The sequence below is a fragment of the Mixophyes fleayi genome, chromosome 9 (assembly GCF_038048845.1).
Source record: "Mixophyes fleayi isolate aMixFle1 chromosome 9, aMixFle1.hap1, whole genome shotgun sequence".
Lineage (NCBI taxonomy): Eukaryota > Metazoa > Chordata > Amphibia > Anura > Limnodynastidae > Mixophyes > Mixophyes fleayi.
This window is the reverse complement of record NC_134410.1, coordinates 103,414,739-103,434,648: the sequence shown is the minus strand read 5'-3', so window position 1 is coordinate 103,434,648 and position 19,910 is coordinate 103,414,739. Positions and strand designations below refer to the sequence as shown.

Genomic DNA, 19,910 nt, shown 5'->3' with positions numbered 1-19,910 from the left:
GACTGGTGATGATGCAAGAACCATCAGTAATAACCCATCAAGACTCTTACGGTCACTACCGCGCCCATTAGAGGGCTCCTTCTTATTCAGGTGTTTGGGGTACCGTGCTATTCCCTATGGGTCAGGCGCCCCACTTTTAGCATCTACTGCTGAGTTAACTTGAATTGCAGCGGTACCACTAACACTGAATGTCACACCTTCAATATTAATAAATCAATTCTTAGGTAAATCACATAACATTAACATCCATCTAAAACATTTGGTGCACCAATATTATCCCCGGTAACGTTACCATATTTTACACTCAATCCTGGGCTGACCTGTGCACAGGAATTTGGTAGTGTTCCAATGACCTGCAGAGGTTTCCATCAAGGGTTAAGTATTATAGTAGAAAGCAGGGCTGTTGCTCAGTTCAGCCACAAGATGGCGCTGTTCTCTCAACAGTCAATGAATCTCTATCAGCACACACAGGATATAGCTGAAACGACAGTCTTAATTGTTCCCTGCAGCCTGTGTAAGGTATGATCTGGGGGAAAAGCTCCCAAGAAGGGAACAGTAGCCTTCCTTGTACAAGAATGCAATGTCAGTTTTGGATAGATTCTCTCATCACTCTTCCCTCTGACACTGGGGTGTGTGCAATACACTGCAGGCTAGGGTTTTTACCTTGAGAGGCTTCTGTAGTTAGTGGAGAGTGTCTTTGGCGCCCCACTGCGTGTCCCCAGCTGTTCTCCGTCCGCTTTGCTGGCAATGTCACCAGTTCTGACAGCAGCTTATCTTCTCTCTGTTTGGCTGCACCTCAGCCCCCCTTGTTCCTTCTACCATGCTGCTCTCTCTTTCTCCTCCTTCCTGCACATACCCTTCCTGTTACTCTCCCAGCCAATCAGGGCCTTCATCCTCCTCCTGTCAATCACTCCTGGGCACAAGTTTTCAGGAGCACAATTAACCCCTTGTTTTAAAAGCGTTTATGCACTCCTCTGTGCTGTTCAACAGGGCTTTGGGGTACCACATATTCGTTATTTACAGCCATTAAAGAGTTCTTAATATGTATAAAGCTGTGCTAATCTAACTGCTTTAAATGGAAGCTTGTCTCTTCCCACTGACGGTGTTCCGTTGCTAGGCAACAGGACCCTCCTCCTGATTCCGGGCGGCTACGCGCTTCTCCTGCTCACCGGCGTTTCAGCTGTAACTGATCGCCTAATCACCCCTGCACTTCACTCTATTTAAACCTCATTCAAGATGTATCTAGTGCCAAAGTATTGGTTCACCAGCTCCAGCCTTCAGTTTCTGTTTCTGCATTGTGTTTGGGTTCTGAACTTTGGCTTTATCCCCGGATTACTCTCTCGTGTTGTCCCTGGTACCATTCTCATCTGTTTGGTTTTGACCTCTGACTTCTCTCTGAGCATTCTCTGCATTATCCTTGTGTACTTCGCTCGTTTGGCTTCTGACCTGGACCATTCTACCATTCCTGTTCTACACTTTCGCACTAGTGACTAACCTGAAGAACTGCGACCTGCGCACCTCATGCAGCCAAGTCAATGCCTCCTTGCGGGGTCTCTGGGGAATAGCAGGGGTGCATTAGACTCCACGCCTTCTTGTTTAGTTGTGTCAATACCAGTCGGCAGCACCTCCTGTAGCCCTATCATGACAGAATACTTTGGCCATAAGTGGACAGGATGAATCATTTACTACACCTGGCCCAAAGAGTGGACCAGCAAGAATCCAACCAGACTCCTGCAATGCATCCAGTGAGTGGTATTTCGTCTCTATTCTCTGCAGAATGCCTTGCCAGGCCCTTCAGTGGTACCAACCGTGACTATTGCTACTTCTGCGGCTACCACTACAACCAGTACTTCTAGTACCAGAGGATTACGTAACCCATCACCTGAGAAGTATGATGATGATCCCAAAAAGTGCAAGGGCTTCCTTAACCAATGTGCCGTACAATTAGAATTATCATCTGAGAATTTCGTTTTCGAGAGGACTAAGGTGGCATATATAATCTCCCTTCTCTCAGGTCAGGCTCTCGCCTGGGCATCACCACTGTGGGAGAGAGATGATCCCATGTTTCAGAACGTTTCCATTTTCATCCAGAAATTCCACTAAGTATTTGATGAACCGAGTCAAGTATCCTCTGCAGTCTTCCTGTAGTCCTCTGGTCTTCTGAATCTGCCCAAGGAACTCTCTCTGCTGTCCAATATGCGGTGCAATTTCGAACCCCAGCATCCGAACTTCGCTGGAACAATGACGCTCTGGTCAGGTGGACTGGCAAGGATTAAACGATTGCATAAAAGATTATATGGCATCCTGGGATTTACCTGTCAGTTTGGACGCTCTAGTATCACTGTGCATCAAGGTGGACATTCGACACAGGGAGCGCACCCAGGAACGAGATCGTACTTGCCGTTCTTTTCCCCGGTTGGCACCCCATTTTCAGTCTTACAGTCTAAATTCCCTAACAGAGACAGACAGACAGACACAGACATACAGGTCAATTTGTTAGCAGCCAATTAACCTACCAGTATGTTTTTGGAGTGTGGGAGGAAACCGGAGTACCCTAACATGGGGAGAACATACAAACTCCTCACAGATAAGGTCATGGTCAGGAATTGAACTCATGACCCCAGTGCTGAAAGGCAGAAATGCTAACCACTTAGCCACCGTGCTGCCCATGCCTTAACCAAATTATAAATTTATTGACTAACTTTTCTTAACAAATCTTGCCCAGTATGTTCTACCCAAGTTTTGTTTTTTCCTCCCTGAACTCCATTTGACTTCATCATTTAAAAGTAATTTCTTTGGGACAGGGACTGGGCGCTCTGTACTGCGCCTCAGATTAGCCGGTGCCATCATAAATAAATAAATGATGAAAGAAATGATGATGTAGTGCAAAGGGACCAATGTAAAACAAATATTAAGGTATGTTCTAAATGTCCATCCATTATTGGCTAAAATAACCTCAACACATTTCATGAAATTAAATTACAAAAGACACACACCACAATCAATTTTTTAGTTTGTTTTTTTATAACAATTTTTAAAACATTAGTTACCAAAAAAAAAAATCTAAATAATTTGAAAAACTAATAATACAGTTGCAACATATTGATTTTTTTTTCATCAGTTTTGAATATTTTTTAAATTTTTCGCCTGTATTTTAAAATATCATGCATGATTGCGTGTTTTGTTGGTGGAACTTCACCCCCAGCCTGGGTGTCTTTTTGAGCTGTTGAAAAATACAAAAAAAAAACATGCTTAACTTATTGCTCAAACATATATTACTTCAAAAGAGTGTACTTTGTTTAACCCATTTGAAGGGATCAGCAGAGGCATGAAGTGTTACATAACTTTACATTGTCATTAAAGGTTAATGTTATGCTAAACACAGTACTAGGCAGAGGATTAATACCTTGGGGTGGCAGATGTATTTATATATACACATTTGTGTGGTGGCCGTGGGGCAGGGTTTACTTGAATTTACCATAAATTATTCTTATGGCCATCATGGTGGAAAACTGTGGAATGGATAACTAGCTATTGGGAAAATTGCCTGAGGTTGATCTTGATTTCTGCTCAACTACAATGTGCCTCAAAAGGAATACAATTCTGAAAAGTTTTTTTTATAATACTTACATTCACCCATCTTCACCACCTCCTACAGGGCCACCTCCACCACAAGGGCCACCTCCTCCACCAGGGCTGGCTCCTCCACCAAAACCCTGTCTGGCTCCTCCTTCTTCCGGTAGTTAACATCACCATGTTGCTTTAGTGGCTAGCACTTCTGCCTGGCATCATGAGTTTGAATCCCAAACATGCCTTATTGGTCTGGAGATTGGGCCTCCATCAGTAATAAAAGTAAATTAAATGTTAACCCAAAATAAAATAAAATAAAAAAAGGCCTAAAATCATGTTGCATTGGAGGGGGAGTTACATTTTTAGTCTAGAGAGATTTATATTTGACGCAGGGCATGTCCTCAATCAACTTTGAAAGTAATTCCAAAAATTAAACAAATATCTGTATTATACATTTTTTTCTCATTACTGGAGATTTAATAGAGAACTCACATCCACTGATCTCTTCCCTGAGCTCCTCTAAGAGCTGTGGTTGGCACCGGCGTAAATCACTCCACCGCCGGTGGAGCTGGACTACAGTTCTGCAGCAGGAAAACCACGGCCAAATGAATCTGCGAACCATGCGGTAGGCCCGCAGCTTCATCTCATTGATCACGTAGGGGCCAATGGGCATGCTATCCATGGCCTCTGCTAGTATGCGCAGCTCTCTAGGGCAAAGGTGGCAGCCCTCATTTTGCAATAGTTGCAATGTTTTTAATACTTTACAGTATTCAATTCTGTGATTGGTCCTCAGAGCCCTATGGGCGAGCTTGCATCACTTGCGGATCTCTTCCATATCTGTGTGCAAAATGTCAGCTTGTCAATCATTTCTCATATCCTAGCAAACAAGGGGAGGACCGATGGGAATTGTACTCCGCTATTCGCAATTAAAGGCACTATATTTATAATTGTGTTACTTTTTGTCCAAGCTGAGTTGTAAATGTAAATGTAGAAAATAAAAGTGTTAAATTTTGAGGTAACTACCACAAAAAGCAGACAGTAATTTACTTAGGGTTTAAAATATGTATCTGAAATGTATAACATTACTTTGGAATATGATTTTGATAAGGTTCAAAGTAACACATTTTTGGGCCCTAATTTGTCTCACGAATCTGGTCCTCCTATCCTCCACACAAACTTACTGAGGAATTCAATTTTAGACAACACAGAGGGTATAGTGGTGTTATTGACATTGAGTGAGATTGGAGGCCAGTTGGTGACTCTGGCATGAGGGACAATAATGTGCTCTGTATAGAACATGATTTGCGTTAGCTATCTTTGTGACATCCATGGGCCGAATGCAGAAAGACAGTGGTTTAAAACAAAGAGTGCTGAAAGAAATAAGTCAGGGAAAGCAATGTACATTTGGGTGTCCTCGGCGTAGAGGTGGTATTGGAGGCCAAATGACCAAATTAGTAGGCCAAGACAAGAGATGTACAACATTTTGAGAAAAAAAAAGGAGCCCTGTGAGACCTCAATAGAGAGTGAGAGTGGAAGGGAGAATGTGCCAGAGGTGGGTACACTACAGGAGCGGTTAGAGAGGTAGGAAGTGATCTAGGAGAGAACTGTATCTAGATGGACAATGGAGTCAAGGATGTGTAGGAGAAGAGGGTGTTCAACAGTGTCCAAAGCAGCAGAGAGTTACAGAAGGATGAGCACTGCAACAAAAAAATAATAATATTTATTTATAAACACAATTTCAGTAATCAAATGAAACACAAAATAAAATCTAACTGAAAATACAAACTCCTTTGTAAAAATAAAACAAAATAAAAACACATGCATGTTGGTTTTATCCCATTGGTTAGAGGTGTTGCAAGGCAGGTCATGCTGGAACCCATAATGGCTGTCTTCTATTTCTGTTTAAAATATTATAGAAAAAAAGATCAGCACACCTGTACTTTCAAGCTGTAAAATCTACAACTTGTTGCCTTAACTGTAATGTAATATTAATATAATATATAATATATTATATAATATATATATATATATATTTATATGTATATAATAATAATATAATATGTAATATAATATTGTAACCCCAATAACATAAAAGGAATAACATTGTTAACTGTAGATACTTACATGCTGCAAAAGGCAACTCTTTCATGTCTTTTTCTTACTCCATTAAATGATCCTTGCCACACCTCCTTTGTGCTCCAGCTGACAGCTGGGTCTTAAAGTCTGTTGGACTAAATGACAAACATTTAGCTATTTACTAAAATGGTGTCTGTTTCTCATTTATCCTCAAAATGAACAAATGTAAGGTATCTCCACTAGAAAACATTGACAAATCAGTGCCTTAAAATCAATACACACACAACACTTAGTTTATGCACTTTACCTGGGTAGAAAAGAAAATTTGCATAGTGAGTGAGATATATGATTAACAGACTATGCGTAATTAATGGAATATTTTTCAGGTGAGGCAGACATGTCCCAGTTAAGGCCTGGTAGTACATCAATGAAAACCTCTAGTTTGGTCTATTTAAACCTAAACTCTAACAATCGAGCTTCATCGCTATTTTTCTAAGTGATATGGCTATAAAAGTCACATCTGATAATCTCAGCAGGGGCAGAGGCAGCCCTTTCAGCATGATTTTAAGGGTAAACCTTTGTTTAAGTCCAAGCAATCTGATGCATGCATTTGTATATGTTTATAGAAATTAAACAGGCCTTTATTTTCATCACCAAACAATTGTATTTTTAGGATGTCAGAGAATTTTAAAAGTGTGACATAAACCATATTAGAAAAAGATTTTACCTTGCAAATCAGTGTTGAACTTAAAGTGGCCTGTCTCCACAGTTTCAGGAGGGCTGGGGATCTGTTGGATAAACATGCAACAGAAGAAAATTCAAAAACACATAAGAATTATCTTAATAGATATAAGATTAAAAAAGTCTCACAACACTTCACAATTTTAAGTCCAATTATTATTAATATTATATAATACATAAATACATTTTCATAGCAAATTATTTAAACTCTGCATCTGCCAAATATTAAGGGGTATAATAATTCATTGTATATAAAGTATAAAAGTAAAAAGGTTTGTTATAAGAGAAGTTTATGGTCAGCTTTTCATTCTAGTCTATATCATGCACATATTGTTTCCACTTGCACGTTGGCTTAGTGGTTAGACAATTGAATCCTCACCCATGCCCTTATCTCTCTGGAGTTTGTATATCCTCCCCATGTTTATGTGGATTTTCTATGTGACCCTTATGCAAGAGTATGCTTGTTTTAAGTTCGCACTATTTATCCGAACAATTTTAACAAATTAAGCTGTTATGCTTTCATATTATTATTAGCATATTATTAGTCATTTTTTTCAAATATAAACAACTAACTGTTAGACATATCAACCACTTTACATTGCAACTTATTACAACTGTGGTTGTAATAAAAAAAGTTTGTTTTTTTTTTAAAAAAAAAGTACACATTGTTTAATGTTTGATATAAATATAAAATAAAATGTAAAAAAAAAATTTTGAGTGAAGTGTATTAAGATGTATGTTGTGCGTATCTAGTTGTGAGTATTTTAAACAAACAATGCTTTTTGAGCAGTTTAGTGTTGTTATTCAGAGCTGCTGCTCTAGCTGCTTTGGACTTAAACATGACCCTGAGCTCCTTAAGTTTAAGCAAGAAATTAAGATAAAATCCTGAGCATTTCTTCTTAACTATCCAAAGGATCCGTAGGTAAACGCCTACTCTTCTTAAGTCAGTACAAATAACGCCTACTCTTCTTAAGTCAGTAGATCTTCGCCCATTCCCCTGTTATTCCCAACCATTTTTTCTTAAGTGTTAAGAGAACTTCTTAAGTGCAGTTAAGAAATTCTTAGCGTACGCAACAGATTTTCTTCTTATCTCCCTTTTCTGGGCATGCGCAGAGAAGATTTTAGTAAGATCCGCAAAAAACGTCAGATAAGATCAGTAATAAATCTGGCCCTGTGACTCTGTACACACTCTACAGATATCTGCTTATGCTGTTGGTCGTGGTTGCGTAGAAACTTCCACATTTGCCCAATCGTGATAAAATCAACAGATACTATGTGTTTTGGTACGATAAAACATGATCGTGGGAGCTTATACACTCTTGCAATATCTGAACAATCCTGTTCCAGTGATCTGCACGATTATTGCACAGATGTGTACCCACAAGGCCCTTGGTTTTTTTAGGGTTCACCACTATCAATGTTTCTCTCTAGGATTTAAGCAGTACCCCTCATTCATATATTTCCAGGAATATACTTATTATCATCGGACCGGACTATTTCCTATGTTTATAAAATTATACAGGTGGACCATCCAAATATGGGAAGTTCCTATTTTGAAGGAAAAGAATAGTGTGACAGGATGGACCGCCTATGTCACTCTGTCTATTGTTGCTGGGAACTGGCTGGGCACACTTTGCCCCCGTTCCCTTTCAGTATCACAAATGCGCCCTCTAACTGCAGTAGGAGGGGATTACAAATGCTGCTACCACTGGACTCCTTGCTTGCATCCAATACCGGGTTTCTTCTGGGTAACTGACGCTGCTAGTGTACCCCATTACTGGTGTACCTGAGCTGGTACCCCTGACCTCTTCCTATGGATCAGGGTTGCTGTGGATGGATCCCCTCTGGCCTATCAAACTGGCCAGAGCTGCTGGGTGGTGGGCAGAGCAGTGGTACCAGAAAGCTGGGTCCAAACCGCAGAACAGCTGGGAACGGATTAGAGTTGGGTCTAATCTGTAGGTCACAGGGATTAGGGATAGAGAAGTTTCCAAGCAGGTCTTTGAAGCAAGTGATGTTTATTTGATCACACTGGTTGAAGGTACCAGTGAGCAGGTCAGATGAAACAAGAAGAACAATTTCCAATACAAAACTTTTTTTGTACAGTTTTGGACACAGCCTCACAGGGTAAGTCAGCCCCCTGAGGTCTGAGCTATTTTTAGAATCGGAATGCAATATGTTTACCCAAACATGGGTTTACATGCAATGCAAAGCTAACAATATTTACACTTATCTGTGATATCCTTAAACTTGCTGTGATTTCCTGCATCTTGTTTTAGACACAGAGGAAATCTAGCAGCAAGTCTAAACAAACCTTCAGGTGTTGGACCCTCACACATCAGAAGGTCTAATTAACATGAGATTAACATGGGTCCTTCCTTCAGACAGTTGCAGAATACACATTTTCTCCACTCTATTGCTAACTTGAGAATTCCCAAAGAAAAGTTACAAAACCCCAAACAAGTCATTTCCCTACACCAAAATACACAAAAGACTTCTTCAACAAATGCTTATTGCAGCAGGTATATATATCTCAAAAATAATGCATTTCCTCTAGCAAAGTTAAAACAAAAAACAAATTTCCTGCTCTGGTCTCAGAAATAAAGATATTTCCATTACCAAAATACACACAATATCAAAAATAAGTAAATTTGTAATTATATAAATAAGCGCCCTGTGCTATTTCCATTAAATAAATTTATGCCATGAGTTATTTATTAGTGATCCAGTCACAAATAGCCTGAGCTACTTCCTCCTTAGTAATGCTAGCCTCCATGTATAACCTATCAGTCTTGTGAAAGGTATAGTATCAATATATATATTTAGTTTCCCTAATGCCATGTCTTTAGTAGTGGTAAGAATTTTTTCCCAAGTATATCATTAATGGCTCCAGGATTTAATCAATCTTTTACTAAGGTTGTAGCTGTTAAAATGAAGTAGTCAGAGGATCTGATTATTCAAAATAGAGTCAGGTTTATTAAGTTGCGTGAACAACCATCTGACTAAGCAGATCAGAATGGTAACAATAATACATTTGTCCATATGTTTTAAGCAATAATCATGGCACGCGTTTCAACTTGCTGTCTAAGTCTTTATCAAGGTAAAGTTTATCCATGCCTCAAATTGCCATATATAGATCTCCCTTGATTGGAACATCTTTTTTCAATTAGTGGTCAAAACGAGGCTTGGTTTCTCTGGTAATCCGGAAATTGTGTGTTTTTCATATCGAGGTCTGGTTTCTTAAAGGAGCACTTCATTATAATCTCTGCTTACACACTAACTAATACAAGCATAACCCCTCTCTATATAAACATATCCAAAACTCATCCATTCTTAAAGATGTCCTTTTTGAGTAGATAAATGATCCTCGAAATAAAGAAAGAATTTGTATGAGTGAAAAAGTCTCACATTGATCATATACATCACAATAAAAAATTAAAATACTCAATATTAAAAACAGACAATTGTTTGAACTCATTGTCTTCCCAGTGTGTTTCTTCAAATGGGCACTTAAAACTCACCTGTTCCTTAAAGCCTACGAGCCATCCACCTAACCCTTTCTCTTCTCCTCCAGCTCGCTCTCTTCTCCTCTCTCCTCCCATGCCTTTTCACTTCTCCCACGCTATATATCCCCTCAACTGACTCTCCTCCGTGCCTGATGTCTGTTTACCCTCCCTTAGGATGTAAGCTCTTACGAGCAGGGCCCTCTTCCCTCCTGTCTCTATACCTCTTTTTCTGCTCCAAATTCACTACAAGTTTCTGAAGTTTTGGTGTTTTACGTTTATTGTTCTATACTGTATCACCATGTATAGTCGACTATTTGTATTGTGTACAGCGCTGCGGAAACCTTGTGGGGCCTAATAAATAAAGAATAATAATAATAATATTAATATTCAGTTTGGATCACAAAATGTAGTCTAGCAGACATTATTGTAACTATATGCTATAGCTTTAATGAAATTAAGTTTTTAAATAAATTAAAATGTTTATAACTTTCATGCTTCATGGAATGTACGCTTTGCAAGGCCATACTGTTTTGTCTTTTTCCCGACCATGGCCTTATCTGTGTGGAGTTTGTATGTTCTCCCTGTGTTTGCGTGGGTTTCCTCCGGGTGCTCCGGTTTCCTCCCATACTCCAAAAACATACTAATAGGTTAATTGGCTGCTATCAAAATTGACCCTAGTCTCTCCCTCTCTGTCTGTCTGTGTGTGAGTGTGTGTCTATATAAGAGAATTTAGACTGTAAGCTCCAATGGGGCAGGGACTGATGTGAATGAGTTCTCTGTACAGCGCTGCGGGATTAGTGGCGCTATATAAATAAATGATGATGATGAATATAATGTTGATCTGAAATATAAGTACAACACTCTTGGCCTATTAATTTACATGCTCCTCCCCTCTCTGCTAGTAACACATCAAGGGCTTCTTGGTTTTGTAATGACACTTTACTTATTTGAGCTAATTCCTCGTTTATGATGGAAAGGGATTCTTTCGTTTCACTTATCATCTTATCTAAAATTTCGAACTATTGTAGCAATCTGCCTGACAGTATCTCAAACACTACTTGTGGAAAGAGTGAATACCGAAACTGTTGGTTTTTGATTTTGTATTCTACCCTTCTTTTTTGTACCTTAGGTACTTATGGTAGACTATATCTTATCACTATAACTCGGCGAGGAAACAAGTTCCATTAGCCTCAGCCGGTAACCATGAGTAAGCCCTTTTTCAACACACAAACTACAGTCCCCTGGGTAACACAAAGAAGACTTATAGGCTGTTTTGTACCAATTGAAATTTTCCATTTTGTAGGAGGAGTTACTCTTAGGTCAGGGGCATGTCATTTTAACATTAAATATTGTGCCATTCTTTGCATTACTTCATTTTGATATAATTACTGATCCATTAGCATAGTTACAATCAGAAATTCCTACATTTTTATTATTTAACGTGAAATTAAATTATCTCTTGTTTGTATCTGTGTGATGAATTTTCTTGCCCACTGGACTGTGAACTGACATACAGATATCAGGATTACCAAATACACCTGCCAATCTCTGAGGGAGATATGTAGCTGAAGTATTTTTAAACTGAAGGCAAATTTTGTTTCTAGTATCCCACTGCTCTGCTACATCAGAGCAAGAAACTGCTACTATATAAAAAAAAGTATCTACTCTATAAAATGTGTCTTTCCTCCTCCAGGAGTTATATACACATACCCAACATTTTGTTTCATTGGGAACCTGAGCAGTAATTATGTGTGTGCGTAGCAACAAGTTTTCAATCCAGGCCCCTTTTTCTCATAATTAAATAAGGGTCTGTCATGTTACTTGCTTTACAGGATTGAGGAAACAGATAATATGCATCCAAAATAAAGATGATTCCTCCAACAAAGATGGTTGAGACTACTATAAATGGCCAGTCTTTTATCTGGATTGGGTATGAACAAATCTATTGTAAGGTTCTTTGTCTCACTTTTTCTTCACAGCAGGGACCTTTCTGGTTTCCCCAGAGCTACCTGGCGCTGACTGATACAACTCCAGGCTGGGGATTATTATGCCCGTCTAAACTGGTGTACATGGAGATTTTGTCGCAAACAGACTGGGGGAAGTGACTTCTTTCCCACCTTGACCAAAGTTTAAGATGTCAGGAGAACTTGGTAAGAACATTCCCACTGATTAGACAGCCCTCCTTTTCTTATGAACGCCTTTATCATCACATGGTCACCTGGATTTAGATCATGACATTTATGAATATCAGATGGATGAGTAGAAAGCAGTGCATCATAGATATGCCTTACTTGATTACTCACTTGAGCCAAGTACTTAACAGTCAAATCATTTCCTATAGGTCAGTCTGGTAGAGGGCCTGTCAGGATTGCGTATAGGATGAAGCCACTAACTGGTATTGATGCAAATGTACAAGGAAGCGCAGAGACTAATGCACCCCTGATTTTCCAAAGGGACCACGCAAGGAGGTTTGGGCTTGGTTGCACGAGGTGCGCAGGTCGCGGTTCTCCAGGACAGTTAACAGTGTAGTGGTGGTGAGAATAGTCAAACAATCAGATTGATCAGGAAGCAAAGTACCAAGGGAGATCCAGACAGGGAGGTCAGAAAAGCCAAAGTCAAACCAGGAGAGCATAAGCATTAATCACAATCCAGAAAAAGTGTCAATTAGCAAGCCAAGTCAGTTACCATGAAAATAAGTATGAGTCGAGAAAAGTAGTATGAGTCGACGTTCGCCCCGGACAGCCGGAGGAAGCTGAGTCCCTGTTGCCTAGCAACAGGAAGCCCCTGGCCGGAAATGACAGGCAGCAATCCCCATTACAACATTAGGGAGTTTTCCGCAAAGACTTTAATAAGGCGAAATATGCAAGGGTCCTCTGGGTGTTATGCTCATGCTATGTAACTGTTGCTTTATACCCATCAAATCACACATTAATTTAAAAACTTTACCTGTGAAATGCGTACCTTGAACTGAAAGTATTACTTGTGGTAACCTGTACCTGTATACAAATTCCTGAACTATCTTTTCTGCTTCTCTCTTCAAAAATATACCTTCTGACCTTCTACGACAAACAGAAAAACCACCTAGTTCATGCATTTGCTATGCGTATAACCCATAGGGGCATATTCAATTCCGATCCGATCCACGGTAACGCGCGTTACCGCGGAAAATGCGCAGTACTGCCGGTAATACGGTACCGCAATAACGCGGATTTTCGTACACAGCCCTATGGGCTGCGAATGAAAATCCACGTTATTGCGGTACCGCGGATTAGGTTCGCGGACGTTCCGGCGCGATACCGCGGATCGGGATCCGAATTGAATATGCCCCATAAAGTCTAAAGTCTTTTATCTTATACACAGTAGTCATTACTTAGCAGAGTCTACGTCACTAAAATCCTTCACTATTGTCTACTTATGTTCGCTGTGGCTGTGGCCATGGGCCATGCCTCCACCCACCCAGAAAATAAATCCACGCAAACCAAAACATATTGCAAAGTTCTTATCATTGGGAGTTGAATAAAATCAATCTGGATTACCTGGAAGGGTCCCTCTGTAGCTGGGAGGTTTGCTGGTTCTGTGGGAACAGTGAGTCCAGGATTTGCCTGTACACCGGTTAAAAAGCTAGTACAGAATTTTGTAGTTAGTGTAAAGAATCCTGGAGCATACCAATTGGCCTTAATCAATTGAGCCATAGCAGTCTTTGATAAGTGTGTTAAACCATGACTAAGCTGTGCGAAAACAGTGTACAAACTTTTTGTGCAACAGGTTTACCATTACTGCACCGCAAACCTGTGTGGTCTGGTTCACATCCTCCTTGCTGCCAGCTGGAGACCTCCTGTGGAGACCAAATTTTGCATAGAGATTAACGTTTACTCCTTTTTCTGCTGTTGACTTTGCTAGCTCTGTTATTACCTTTGGGCACCACATCCATGTTTGCAGTTTGTGCCTGGCATTTCCTGATGCCTATTGCTTTTGGTAGCATTAATGCATTCAACAGTTCTTGTACCATCTTAGCATGTGCAATGGGTGTGCCATTTGACGTGAGTAAGTTTCTCATTTTCCATAACAACCCGTAATGTTGTGGAACAGTGTTAGAGGGTAAAAAGTCAATTTGCAGACAGGACACACAAAGACTAGTACACACACCCTAGCCCAGGAATAGAGGTGTTACTAATATATATTTACAGTTTGTTTTCAGCAGGTTCTATTGAGTGCTTTAAGTTCTGCAGTTTGTGCTGAGTGTGGTGGTGGTAATGCCTTAGCGTCCATTACCTCATTGCCAGTGATTACTGCACATCCTGACTGTAAAACACCTTGTTCACATCTGTTGCAACATACAGAGTAGGATCAGGGTTATCCAACAGGTTGTCAATAGGATCTGGCCTTGGAGAAAAATTGTGTTCAACAATTTGTAAGCTGTCATGATATATACTCCCCACCTCCCACTCTGAGAGTGAAAACTCTCGTCATCCCCAGGGATGGGCAGGATAAAAGACTGTACATCTTTGCAAAATGATGATTGAAGGAACAATCAAACTAAGTTTCCACTTTGTAAGCCTAGCAGTAGAAATGTTTTGTGTCAGTTTACAAGTTAGCAAAGCTTCTACTGCATGTGAAACATACAAAAACAAGGACAGAATTTTCAATTAGCAGTGCAGCTCTAAGACATACTGGTAGAGCAACAGGTTCTAGGTGGAACTGTAGTATGCTACTGGCTTTTATTTCTCACCATGTCCCTGTGTAAGGACCCTTGATGCATGTTCCAACTGCTCATGTGTGAAAAGAGAATAATTTGTCATATGTTGTGATACCCAGTGCAGGTGAACTGCATAGAGCTTTTTATAATTGCAGCAAAACATTCCTTTGCATCTGTAACGTATATGACTGGATCTGGGCCTTTGCCATTTGTGAGATCATACAGTTGGGCTGCTATCTGTGAACCTGGTGATAGACAGTGACCAATGTATGTAACTTTTTTCCCCAGGCATAACTGCATTTTGTCTTTAGAGATCTTGTAACTATTGTATGCAAGGTATGGGAGCAGTTCTTGAGTATCTGTAAAAGATGTTTCAAAATTAGGTGAACAAATAAATAGGTTATCAACATCAACATACAGAATCAAGACTGAACTACCTTTGGGAGAGAGGGTAACATGGCTATCGGTTACATTGTGATTAAAATGCTGAACTATTGATGAATCCTTGAAAGAGTTTGGCTTAAAGAAATTGCACACACCTGTAAAGGAAAACATAAAAGTCTTGACTCCCTTTATCTATGGGAATAGGGAAAAATTCATAAATTAACAATAGCCAATTATGCGCTATCAAGTGGTATTTGCAATATATAGTGGCTTGGAACGACAGTATTCCACGATTGGGATACAGAAGTAATATTTATCTTATACAGCAATACACCCACACAGTGTCTTACCAAAAAGGAAATAATTTACACACACCTGCAATAGAACTCAGTGACCTAGCTGGAATCCCAGCACTGTATCACAAGTTAAATTACTAGCAAAAATCACTTCACATTGATATTCAAAAATGTAGTAAAATTATATTCATACAAGTTTTATTTATACAAGGTAGACAATTGCATCTTCCTGCCTATACATATAAAAACAGAAATACAGACAGCACAAGTTATCCTTAACTTAGCAAGACTTTGTCACCAAGGCTGCTGATAGGGTCCCAACATAAAACCAAGAAACACAAATAAATCTCAAAAGTTTTTACAATGACAAAATCAATAACCAATAATCGCAATAGTGACAATGACAAAGAAATGTTCGCCTTGTTATCAAATCACTACACACATAAAAGAAAAGAGAGATAAATAAAATATAAGATCATGGGACTCACCAAACAGCATAAATTTTTTATCAGAGTCCACCTCCAAGAGTCCAGGACAACACAGAGAGACAGTTTCTAATGAGAGCACACAAGCAGAAAACAAGCTCTTACCTCGTGGTGGCTGTCAGTACTATCATCAGTAATAAGTCTCTCCCTGCCAGCTCCCTGACCCCTAGAACATGTAGCTTGATGCCCGCATTCTCCACCAAAACTGTTGTAGCTGTTAAAATGAAGTCGTCAGAGGATCTGATATTTTGAAATAGAGTCAAGTTTATTAAGTTGCGTGAACACGGACCATCTGACTAAGCAGATCAGAATGGTAACAATAATACATGTGTGCATATGTTTTAAGCAATAATTTTGGCACTTTTATGTAGAAGGGTGTTTAGCTGGGCATTTACACTGGTTGGATAACTATTAATTACATGCATCTCTACTCAAAGAATGTGCCTCCTTAACCACAATGTGTTAAAATATGAGGCATTGTCTTGGAGGTTTGGAGACACTAATTCTCTTATCACTGTTTTTCTAAATAAGCACAAAGACCAAACAGCACAGCCTTGCAAAGCGTACATTCCTTGAAACATGAAAGTTATAAACATTTTAATTTCTTGCAAAACTTAATTTCATTAAAGCTATTGCATATAGTTACAGTAATGGCTGCTAGACTCCATTTTGTTATCCAAACTGAATAATCAAACAATTCTACATCATTAACATATATAACATAAGGGATAGGTTTAATTATTGAAAAATATTTAGTAATGAGAGCACGCAATCTCTCTGGCCTGTCACCAAGTTCAAAAAATGGTTTTTTTTGTAAAATAGTCCTCTTTTTATTTCATCACTCAGAATTAGACAATATTCTTTCTTTAGCTGCATCTACTCAAAGTGTGCAAATTGTAATTTGCAGAGTATATAATTATATTCTGCCTCTGGTAATTTAAACTCCAGTTGTAATCTCTTTTGTTCTGCAGGTTTACAATGAAATGATTTAAACAAATTACACAAAACCCTTGTGAGTGCTTTAAAGGCATCTTATTTTGCGCCCTGTGGTGTTTCTGTGCAAAAACAATTACTTAATCTAACTTCCCAATCTTTGTAACCACTGTATATCTGTAATAGATAAGTGAATTGGTTTAAGTTTCCATCCTTAATCTGGACAGTTTTTGGCATATTACATGAGACCAGCATAGGGGAGTGTTCTAAGATGCCTCTTGGTAGGTGACAATAGCATTCTTGGGGATGCAAAGAAAAAAATTAATGATTGACAATAATTAGTAGGAATAAGCTCCATTCATAGGGGAAATGTTGAGCCCGAGTTTAAAATGTGGTAATGCCAGTGAGTTGAATACTATTGGGTCTTGCATTATCTTTCTAAGTCTGGCAAGTTCAGAGTCGAGCACCAAATTTAAGTCTCTTGCCAACGTGCAAGATCACAATGGGCGTTGTAATACAGTAAATAGAGGAAGTCCATACACATTAATCAAAAACAGTTGGATTCTGTCTATAGTGCAATGCAAATTTATATATCTACCTTTCAGATGATTCTAATTTTCATGTTTCCAAACCAAAATGGTGACCTCCCTAGAGAACTTAGAATAAAGTGCATGATATTTGTGCGCAACCCAAGGCCTTTTAAGAGCCAGAATCTTTTGGCCAGTAACGTGTATTTCTTGAAATAGAATAATGCTCAGGTTATATTTTTGAACATAATCAAGGAATATGAACTGCTTAAAACCATCATTCAGGTCCCTTACGTTCCATATTATAAAAATATATTACCCATATCAGCCATATATTAGGTGTTTATAATTGCTTAAATATCTCAAGCATGTACTTAGTAGGGTGCAACTATTTACTTAGTAGGGTACTACAACTATGTAAACACTGCTGCTGCATTAAATAACACATTGGTGGTTACATATAATATAATTCAAGAAGCATTAACAAAACAACACAACATCCCCAATCTTCCCCATCTGCCACCCTCCTACCTTTCCCAAATTTCCAGGAGCTTGTACTCCAAACATAAATTCAATACTGCAGAAATTCACAATGCCAAACAGGCCACAGAACAGTCATGTGACAGGGACATACAACGTAGATCTCTAGGATGTCAGTTCATCCTACTGGAAACTATAACAGGTAAAGAACGCTAGTCAGTGTTGGAGCATGATTAACCCCTCTCTTCTTTGGGATTCTCCTCATGATTAGTTCATAAATCCAGCCACACAATAACCGTATCTGGCGCTGTGAAGAACATGACATGCTGACTGTCAACAATTCTGAGCGCTGCAGAATACAGTAATATTATAATATTAATGTTTATGTGCCATCAGTTCTTTTAGGGAAGCTCACAAAGCAAATGTTGTTACATCTCAGTCTGCTCTCTAGGTTATCAGTATTCTTTTGGATAACAGCAATTATTGTTGAGGATGTTTACCTCTCTTATCAAGTTTGTATTGTCTTATCAAGTTTGTATATGTCTTTCACTACTTTAATGCACCTCTCCTCAGAAATACGGTCTCTTACTTTAGAAACATTGTGCTTTACAACTGTGATCTCAATCATGTTCACACCATTTGGTATCAGTAGGTCTGCTAGTTGGGGCTCATTGGCTGGCACAGCTGTGGCTTAGATCGGCACAATTTCTTTCAGTCCATTCTGCTCACATTTTGGAGGGGCCATAAGTTATCCACCTCTTATAGGGGAAGTTTTATTTAGATAATTAGCAATCATTGTTAAATCAGGATTTTGTGCTGGACATTGAAACCCAGTGGAGCTCTAGACAGATGTGACTGCTCATATGCCTCTCGCACCAAAAGCTCTTAGTATGTTCAATGTGTCATTTAGAGTGTGCTTTTATTTGTGATGACACTGTCCTAGTCTATTTATTTACTCATTGTTGTTTACATGTATAGTGAAATATGGTGACTAATGATAAGGAAAGTTCCTTATGACCATTTATTATTTAGTACCCTTACATAGTGCAATTTCCAGTTTACTCACAAATATGGTTCCATTTCTCTTCTGAATTAAAACCATAGCAGATATACTAGACATGGGACTTACAATTACATACATGGCACATATAATTTCCTTTCAGCCACTTACACAGATTCTGCTATACATTTGTAAAGTACAAGTATACACTCATATAAGCTTAGATACACATAAAACATCACAGTGACAATGACACTTAAATCAGGAAAGATTGCACGCAGATGTGGAGCTTCATTTAAAATAGTATTTATTCTCATTAACATAATAATCTTACACATGTAATATGAAACATGGAGGGATGTAGATTGTCAGTGCTAGTGTGGATTTATCTAGTTGGTATTTTAGTGACTTTTGGTATGAGATGGGGTACCAATATTTTTAGTGATAACTTAACTCAGGTAGATGGGCACCACAGAGGCCTTGGCAGTGGGAAGCTGAGCAGAGATCTCTATGGCAACAGGGATGCAGGACGCACCTGGACCAAATAAAGCAGATATACTGATTTACAATAGGATGTAGTACCATTCTCCACCAGTATAACAGTTTGGCAGTGTATAGTACAGGATGGTGCTTTAGAGCAACACAGTGCAAGTGAAGGAGCAGGAGCAAGTTCAAGTTGTAGATCTGGAAGGTAAAACACAGCTGACACAGGTGAGTCTCATGGAGTAGATAGCAAGCACCACGATCCTGCAGCTGAGAGGCGGCCTCATAGAAGAAAGGCAGAGTCAAACAACAGGCAAATGGTTCATTCAGTCAGCAATATACGTAGTCGGGGTCACAAGCGAAAGGTCTATCCAGGCAGCAATCAGGGATGGTCAGGTCACAGGCAGAGGTCAGAACCAAGTATCAAACAGGAGCAGAATATTCACAGAAACAGGAGTGTGGAGAAACAAGCGTGTGAACGCTATAACTGGCAAAGACTCAGTGAAACTGACGGGTATTTAAAGCAGTAGTAGCCAATCAGGGCAGGTGTCAGATTGAGCTGCGGGTGAATGAAGTTCATGCGATCACACAAACACTGACAACAACACTGCAGCATCAGAACAAAAACAGCAATTGCCTGCTGTTCTTAACAGGTGCATGAGCTGTGTCTATAGTGATGTCAGCTGTGGCCATGTGGTGGATCCAAATGATGGTAGTAGTGTGTTGTTTAGTAGTA

General features: G+C 39.3%; 1 long non-coding RNA gene across 1 annotated transcript; it reads right to left on the bottom strand.

Moving 5' to 3' along the window:
• Window positions 1–5,361: 5,361 nt before the first annotated feature.
• On the bottom strand, window positions 5,362–14,334 carry LOC142101670 (uncharacterized). The gene is made up of 4 exons (XR_012679119.1): window positions 13,427–14,334; window positions 6,374–6,434; window positions 5,695–5,801; window positions 5,362–5,468 (listed from the first exon to the last, which is right to left on the bottom strand). It is a non-coding gene; the product is annotated as an uncharacterized LOC142101670 (long non-coding RNA).
• Window positions 14,335–19,910: the final 5,576 nt, after the last annotated feature.